Raw genomic sequence first — 8,834 nt, forward strand, 5'->3', positions numbered from 1 at the left:
TTACACTAGCTCGTTAGACGATGTAATTCACGAAGATCTCGGCAGGTGGGGTTAAACCGATTTGCGGTAATGTCACCACAAGAAGGTGAAACACTTTTGTGTTTATTTAGACTCGATTTGCAACGGTGTAATTCAGACAAATCACCATAGGTGGGCAAAATATTTTTAAGTTTATTTAGACTCTATTTGCAAAGGTGTAATTCACACAAATCACCACATGAGGACATTTTTATTTACCAAAAATTGACAGATAAGAGTGGAAGAGCCAGTGGCTTAGTGGTCTGACCGTTAGATCTTGGCGTGGGCAATCCAGGTTCAAATCTCTCTCTTGTGGTGTTTAGTTTCATTGGTTTTTCAACAAATAAAAAAGACAAAAGTACCAAAAATTGATGAGTAAGAGTGGAAATGCTGGTGGCTTAGTGGTCTGAGCGGTAGATCTTGATGTGGGCAACCCAGGTTCGAGTCTCTCTCTTGTGGTGTTTAGTTTCATTGGTTTTTCAACAAATAAAAAAGACAAAATTACCAAAAATTGATGAGTAAGAGTGGAAGTGCTGGTGGCTTAGTGGTCTGAGCGGTAGAGCTTGTTGTGGGCAACCCAGGTTCGAGTCTCTCTCTTGTGGTGTTTAGTTTCATTGGTTTATCAACAAATAAAAAAGACAAAATTACCAAAAATTCATAAGTAAGAGTGGAAGTACCAGTGGCTCAGTGGTCTGAGTGTTTGATCTTGGTGTGGGCAACCCAGGTTCGAGTCTCTCTCTTGTGGTGTTTAGCTTCAATGGTTTTTCAACAAATAAAAAAGACAAAATTACCAAAAATTCATAAGTAAGAGTGGAAGTACCAGTGGCTCAGTGGTCTGAGCATGTCCTCCTGGGGTCAGAAGGATCTGGGTTCAAACCCCAGCCTGGTATGTGAAGCATGGTTGCGTGAAGGACATCCAGTCGTGAGCTGTGACAAGCTGCAAAACTGAGCGGATCAGGTCATGACCAGGATGAGAGAAGGCAGGACACGAAGGGGGGAGTACATATCCAAACCGCTCCCCCTGGGACTTCCAAGACAATCTCAAGCAGCGGTTATGTAAAAGGAGTCCAAATTTTCAAAAAATTACTTGTAAAATTTTTCCCAAAAAAGCCTAAGTCAACATTTTGGGCATGGCTTATGGACACTCCTCCCTTTTGGGCGTGGCTTATGGACACTCTCCCTTTTGGGCGTGGCTTATGGACACTCCCCCTTTTGGGCGTGGCTTATGGACACTCCCCTTTACTGTTGATTGTACCTGCACTCCATCAAGGTTCAAATCTCAGCTGTTGCTTTCATGGGGAAACCAACCAGCACTTGAAAGGCATTCCCACTTACACACATGCTGAAAAATTCAGACTACAAATACATTAATAAACTGGATTTGTAATGAGGAAATCTTAACTGGTCTGTTTTATCTTGGCAATCATTAAATTGCAAATCAGTCACAGCTTGTCCAAATTAATAGACAAACTAAACCACACATCATCTGAATAATTAGTTAATTGACTGATCAACAGAGTCAGTAACAGCAGGTTTTGATGTTTAGAAAGCCAAGATCAGCTGGAAATCATGAACAGCACACAAATGTCACATTTACCATTTTATTGGACACAAACTTAAGTAGATCATTGTCAAAAACATGCCAGTTCAAAACAGAAACAGGTTGAGTCAGGAAAAGGCTCAGATGCATAACAGTTCGGCGGTTGCTCCTCTCAAAATACTCCATGCAAAGTCACTCACTGCTTTTCCTCATGACCTCCAGCAGCTCAAACCAAGAGATCCCTACAAACAGACAGCAGTGAGACAATCAGAAACACTTCAAATTTCACTAATAACTTCCCCTAGGAAGCTACAAATCTCAGAAAGAAACAAAGTGATTGTTTATAGAATAAATATAGATCATAGGAGGTGAAAACGCATGCTCATTTTATGAGCAATTAAACCAATGCAACAGCATCTGTAAGATATCAATCAAGCTACAAAATAGAATTAAATGTCACTTTGATGTCAATCCAAAACAACAAGTTAACATACAGACTCCTTCTACGAGCTATACAAGTATTTTACAAGTATTTTGCAAGTATTTTACAAATATTTTACAAGTATTTTACAAACCTGTTCCAAGAGCCACACCAACATTGCACACCCCTCGACGTCTTTCTTATCTGACCCATATATGTCTGGTTTTGGAGTCTCTACTAACGAGCTGATGAGTCGATTCAGGTGTGATTGATTAGGAAGAGTTGGAAAATGTGTTGTGTTTAACCACTGCACCATCGTGGCTTTCACAATATCATCTGTTGTTTGGTGCAGTTTGTTGGATATGCATTTTAACATAGGCAATCTAAGATTCAAACGCAACCATTTATTTATTGAACTCTTTTGAGTTTATTGAGGGCTTTGTTTTCTGTGATAAAAATATTAGCAACTGTGGGATTTGGACCAAGAACTGAATGAAAGACAAATGATTAGCCACTGAGCCACGGCATTTGTGATGTTTGATATGGTTCATTGTGGTTGTTTTTTTAGTTTAGCAACAGCATTCATTAAAACAACAATTTATTGTTCAGCTGCTAGAGCGTTTTTTTACAGGGTTGGAGATAAACTCAGGAAAGTGGCTCGTCAGGAGCAGGATTAGGGACTTTTTTTAAAATCTCTTTCCTCTTCATGCTGTTTTCATATATTAATGCAGATACACTTAGTGTCCACAAGGTGGGGTACATGAACACATTAATCTGGTCTCTGGTTTCATGCACACATGCCTGCTCTCCATCCAGGATTCTCCAAACACTTGTCCTATGTAGAGAAGCTGGAGTCTGTCTGAAGGCAGAGAAACACAGGACACTGTGTCTGTTATATTAGGCAGTAAAAAGCGGCCATTAGACACATTTATAGTCAGCTGTTTTACCACAATAATAATATTTTATCCCAAATATTAAACAATCTTTACTATAAATGTAAAATCAGTATAATTTTTGTGTTTTTGAGTCTGTAAAAGCGAGTCTCGCTCCTCCATTCACAACATCCATACCTCACGAGCGTCCAGAGATCCAGAGACTCACGTGCTCCTCACAACATGGTTCCTCATCACGTGACAGACAGACGAAGATACAGCCAAGATTGACTATAAGTGCTGCACGAATCTGCTGCCAAAACTACACAAAGTCATTGTCTCATTGTCAAAGTATGTGCGACGCTTTGTAATATAATCAATCTGAAGCTGAATCAACTTTGTGTCTCTTTGCACTAATAAAATAAAGACTCGTCAAATTGAAACTGAAGCGCAGTTTTCCATCCGCTACACTAGGTAATTCACACACATCACCACAGGAGGGCGCAGCACTCATGTTTTTTAGACTCGATTTGCAACGGTGTAATTCACACAAATCACCACAGGAGGGCGAAACACTTTTACATTCATTGGACTTATATTGTTTTGTTGTTTTTATTTGCAAATATATCTATTTGAATTTTGAACAGAAGACAGGACGGAACATAGATAGTGTAAATAGTTTTGTTTGGAAGTTCTTATGTTTTTCTCCTCTCACCCTCTTACAGAAGTGTAGCGCATTTACACTAGCTCGTTAGACGGAGTTTACAAAAGTCTCCGCAGGTGGGTTAAGCTGATTTGCGGTAAAAAGACTGAATTTGTTAGGCCTAAAATCACCGCATGAGGGGGCAACACTTTTATGTTCATAAGACTTGACTTGCAATGGTGTAATTTACAGAAATCACCACTGAGGGTCTACACTCTTTTATGTTTATTACACTTGATTTGCAATGGTGTAATTCACACAAATCACTGCAGGAGGGTGACACTCTTTCATGTTTATTACGCTTGATTTGAAACGGTGTAATTCACACAAATCACCACAGGAGGGCGACACTCTTTTAAGTTTATTACACTTGATTTGCAATGGTGTAATTCACACACATCACCACAGGAGGGCGCAACACTCATGTTTTTTAGACTCGATTTGCAACGGTGTAATTCACACAAATCACCACAGGAGGGCGACACTCTTTTATGTTTATTACACTTGATTTGCAACGTTGTAATTCACACAAATCACCACAGGAGGGCGACACTCTTTTAAGTTTATTACACTTGATTTGCAATGGTGTAATTCACACACATCACCACAAGAGGGCGCAACACTCATGTTTTTTAGACTCGATTTGCAACGGTGTAATTCACACAAATCACCACAGGAGGGCGACACTCTTTTATGTTTATTACACTTGATTTGCAACGGTGTAATTCACACAAATCACCACAGGAGGGCGACCCCGTTTATTACACTTGATTTGCAATGGTGTAATTCACACAAATCACCACAGGAGGGAGAAATATTTCTAAGTTTATTTAGACTCTATTTGCAACGATGTAATATACACAAATCACCCACAGGAGGGCGCAACACTTTAATGTTTATTAGACTTCGTTTGCGTCAGTGTAATTCACACAAATCACCACAGGAGGGCGACCCTCTTTTATGTTTATTACACTTGATTTGCAATGGTGTAATTCACACAAATCACCACAGGAGGGAGAAATATTTCTAAGTTTATTTAGACTCGATTTGCAACGATGTAATTCACACAAATCACCACCACAGGAGGGCACAACACTTTAATGTTTATTAGACTTCGTTTGCGTCAGTGTAATTCACAGAAATCATCACAGGAGGGCGAAACATTTTTAAGTTTATTTAGACTCGATTTGCAACGGTGTAATTCACACAAATCACCACAGGGGGGCGAAACACTTTTATGTTTATTTAGACTCGATTTGCAATGGTTTAATTCACACAAATCACCACCACAGGAGGGCGAAACACTTTTACATTCATTGGACTTATATTGTTTTGGTGTTTTTATTTGCAAATATATCTATTTGAATTTTGAACAGAAGACAGGACGGAACATAGATAGTGTAAATAGTTCTGTTTGGAAGTTCGTTTTTCTCCTCTCACCCTCTTACAGAAGTGTAGCGCATTTACACTAGCTCGTTAGACGATGTAGTTCACGAAGATCTCGGCAGGTGGGTTAAGCCGATTTGCAGTAATGTCACCACAAGAAGGTGAAACACTTTTGTGTTTATTTAGACTCGAGTCGATTTGCAACGGTGTAATTCAGACAAATCACCATAGGAGGGCAAAATATTTTTAAGTTTATTTAGACTCTATTTGCAAAGGTGTAATAAATCACCACATGAAGACATATTTATTTACCAAAAATTGACAGATAAGAGTGGAAGAGCCAGTGGCTTAGTGGTCTGACCGTTAGATCTTGGCGTGGGCAATCCAGGTTCAAATCTCTCTCTTGCGGTGTTTAGTTTCATTGTTTTTTCAACAAATAAAAGAGACAAAATTACCAAAAATTGATGAGTAAGAGTGGAAGTGCTGTTGGCTTAGTGGTCTGAGCGGTAGAGCTTGTTGTGGGCAACCCAGGTTCGAGTCTCTCTCTTGTGGTGTTTAGTTTCATTGGTTTTTCAACAAATAAAAAAGACAAAATTACCAAAAATTGGTGAGTAAGAGTAGAAGTGCTGGTGGCTCAGTGGTCTGAGTGTGTGATCTTGGTGTGGGCAACCCAGGTTCGAATCTCTCTCTTGTCGTGTTTAGCTTCAATGGTTTTTCAACAAATAAAAAAGACAAAATTACCAAAAATTCATAAATAAGAGTGGAAGTACCAGTGGCTCAGTGGTCTGAGTGTTTGATCTTGGTGTGGGCAACCCAGGTTCGAGTCTCTCTCTTGTGGTGTTTAGCTTCAATGGTTTTTCAACAAATAAAAAAGACAAAATTACCAAAAATTCATAAGTAAGAGTGGAAGTACCAGTGGCTCAGTGGTCTGAGCATGTCCTCCTGGGGTCAGAAGGATCTGGGTTCAAACCCCAGCCTGGTATGTGAAGCATGGTTGCGTGAAGGACATCCAGTCGTGAGCTGTGACAAGCTGCAAAACTGAGCGGATCAGGTCATGACCAGGATGAGAGAAGGCAGGACACGAAGGGGGGAGTACATATCCCAACCGCTCCCCCTGGGACTTCCAAGACAATCTCGAGCAGCGGTTATGTAAAAGGAGTCCAAATTTTCGAAAAATTACTTGTAAAATTTTTCCCAAAAAGCCTAAGTCAACATTTTGGGCGTGGCTTATGGACACCCCTCCCTTTTGGGCGTGGCTTATGGACACTCCCCCCATCTGGGCGTGGCTTGTGGACACTCCCCCTTTTGTCATGGCTTATGGACACTCCCCTTTACTGTTGATTGTACCTGCACTCCATCAAGGTTCAAATCTCAGCTGTTGCTTTCATGGGGAAACCAACCAGCACTTGAAAGGCATTCCCACTTACACACATGCTGAAAAATTCAGACTACAAATACATTAATAAACTGGATTTGTAATGAGGAAATCTTAACTGGTCTGTTTTATCTTGGCAATCATTAAATTGCAAATCAGTCACAGCTTGTCCAAATTAATAGACAAACTAAACCACACATCATCTGAATAATTAGTTAATTGACTGATCAACAGAGTCAGTAACAGCAGGTTTTGATGTTTAGAAAGCCAAGATCAGCTGGAAATCATGAACAGCACACAAATGTCACATTTACCATTTTATTGGACACAAACTTAAGTAGATCATTGTCAAAAACATGCCAGTTCAAAACAGAAACAGGTTGAGTCAGGAAAAGGCTCAGATGCATAACAGTTCGGCGGTTGCTCCTCTCAAAATACTCCATGCAAAGTCACTCACTGCTTTTCCTCATGACCTCCAGCAGCTCAAACCAAGAGATCCCTACAAACAGACAGCAGTGAGACAATCAGAAACACTTCAAATTTCACTAATAACTTCCCCTAGGAAGCTACAAATCTCAGAAAGAAACAAAGTGATTGTTTATAGAATAAATATAGATCATAGGAGGTGAAAACGCATGCTCATTTTATGAGCAATTAAACCAATGCAACAGCATCTGTAAGATATCAATCAAGCTACAAAATAGAATTAAATGTCACTTTGATGTCAATCCAAAACAACAAGTTAACATACAGACTCCTTCTACGAGCTATACAAGTATTTTACAAGTATTTTGCAAGTATTTTACAAATATTTTACAAGTATTTTACAAACCTGTTCCAAGAGCCACACCAACATTGCACACCCCTCGACGTCTTTCTTATCTGACCCATATATGTCTGGTTTTGGAGTCTCTACTAACGAGCTGATGAGTCGATTCAGGTGTGATTGATTAGGAAGAGTTGGAAAATGTGTTGTGTTTAACCACTGCACCATCGTGGCTTTCACAATATCATCTGTTGTTTGGTGCAGTTTGTTGGATATGCATTTTAACATAGGCAATCTAAGATTCAAACGCAACCATTTATTTATTGAACTCTTTTGAGTTTATTGAGGGCTTTGTTTTCTGTGATAAAAATATTAGCAACTGTGGGATTTGGACCAAGAACTGAATGAAAGACAAATGATTAGCCACTGAGCCACGGCATTTGTGATGTTTGATATGGTTCATTGTGGTTGTTTTTTTAGTTTAGCAACAGCATTCATTAAAACAACAATTTATTGTTCAGCTGCTAGAGCGTTTTTTTACAGGGTTGGAGATAAACTCAGGAAAGTGGCTCGTCAGGAGCAGGATTAGGGACTTTTTTTAAAATCTCTTTCCTCTTCATGCTGTTTTCATATATTAATGCAGATACACTTAGTGTCCACAAGGTGGGGTACATGAACACATTAATCTGGTCTCTGGTTTCATGCACACATGCCTGCTCTCCATCCAGGATTCTCCAAACACTTGTCCTATGTAGAGAAGCTGGAGTCTGTCTGAAGGCAGAGAAACACAGGACACTGTGTCTGTTATATTAGGCAGTAAAAAGCGGCCATTAGACACATTTATAGTCAGCTGTTTTACCACAATAATAATATTTTATCCCAAATATTAAACAATCTTTACTATAAATGTAAAATCAGTATAATTTTTGTGTTTTTGAGTCTGTAAAAGCGAGTCTCGCTCCTCCATTCACAACATCCATACCTCACGAGCGTCCAGAGATCCAGAGACTCACGTGCTCCTCACAACATGGTTCCTCATCACGTGACAGACAGACGAAGATACAGCCAAGATTGACTATAAGTGCTGCACGAATCTGCTGCCAAAACTACACAAAGTCATTGTCTCATTGTCAAAGTATGTGCGACGCTTTGTAATATAATCAATCTGAAGCTGAATCAACTTTGTGTCTCTTTGCACTAATAAAATAAAGACTCGTCAAATTGAAACTGAAGCGCAGTTTTCCATCCGCTACACTAGGTAATTCACACACATCACCACAGGAGGGCGCAGCACTCATGTTTTTTAGACTCGATTTGCAACGGTGTAATTCACACAAATCACCACAGGAGGGCGAAACACTTTTACATTCATTGGACTTATATTGTTTTGTTGTTTTTATTTGCAAATATATCTATTTGAATTTTGAACAGAAGACAGGACGGAACATAGATAGTGTAAATAGTTTTGTTTGGAAGTTCTTATGTTTTTCTCCTCTCACCCTCTTACAGAAGTGTAGCGCATTTACACTAGCTCGTTAGACGGAGTTTACAAAAGTCTCCGCAGGTGGGTTAAGCTGATTTGCGGTAAAAAGACTGAATTTGTTAGGCCTAAAATCACCGCATGAGGGGGCAACACTTTTATGTTCATAAGACTTGACTTGCAATGGTGTAATTTACAGAAATCACCACTGAGGGTCTACACTCTTTTATGTTTATTACACTTGATTTGCAATGGTGTAATTCACACAAATCA

General features: G+C 39.4%; 2 long non-coding RNA genes across 2 annotated transcripts; both read right to left on the reverse strand.

Moving 5' to 3' along the window:
- Positions 1–1,605: 1,605 nt before the first annotated feature.
- LOC120476715 (uncharacterized) lies at positions 1,606–3,503 on the reverse strand. Its single transcript, XR_016150029.1, has 2 exons — positions 3,050–3,503; positions 1,606–2,838 (listed from the first exon to the last, which is right to left on the reverse strand). It is a non-coding gene; the product is annotated as an uncharacterized LOC120476715 (long non-coding RNA).
- A 3,116-nt stretch (positions 3,504–6,619) lies between these two features.
- Positions 6,620–8,517, reverse strand: LOC120476718 (uncharacterized). Its single transcript, XR_016150037.1, has 2 exons — positions 8,064–8,517; positions 6,620–7,852 (listed from the first exon to the last, which is right to left on the reverse strand). It is a non-coding gene; the product is annotated as an uncharacterized LOC120476718 (long non-coding RNA).
- Between the last annotated feature and the right edge of the window lie 317 nt (positions 8,518–8,834).

Source organism: Pimephales promelas, chromosome 24 (assembly GCF_988280905.1).
Source record: "Pimephales promelas chromosome 24, fPimPro1.hap1.1, whole genome shotgun sequence".
Classification (NCBI taxonomy): Eukaryota; Metazoa; Chordata; class Actinopteri; order Cypriniformes; family Leuciscidae; genus Pimephales; species Pimephales promelas.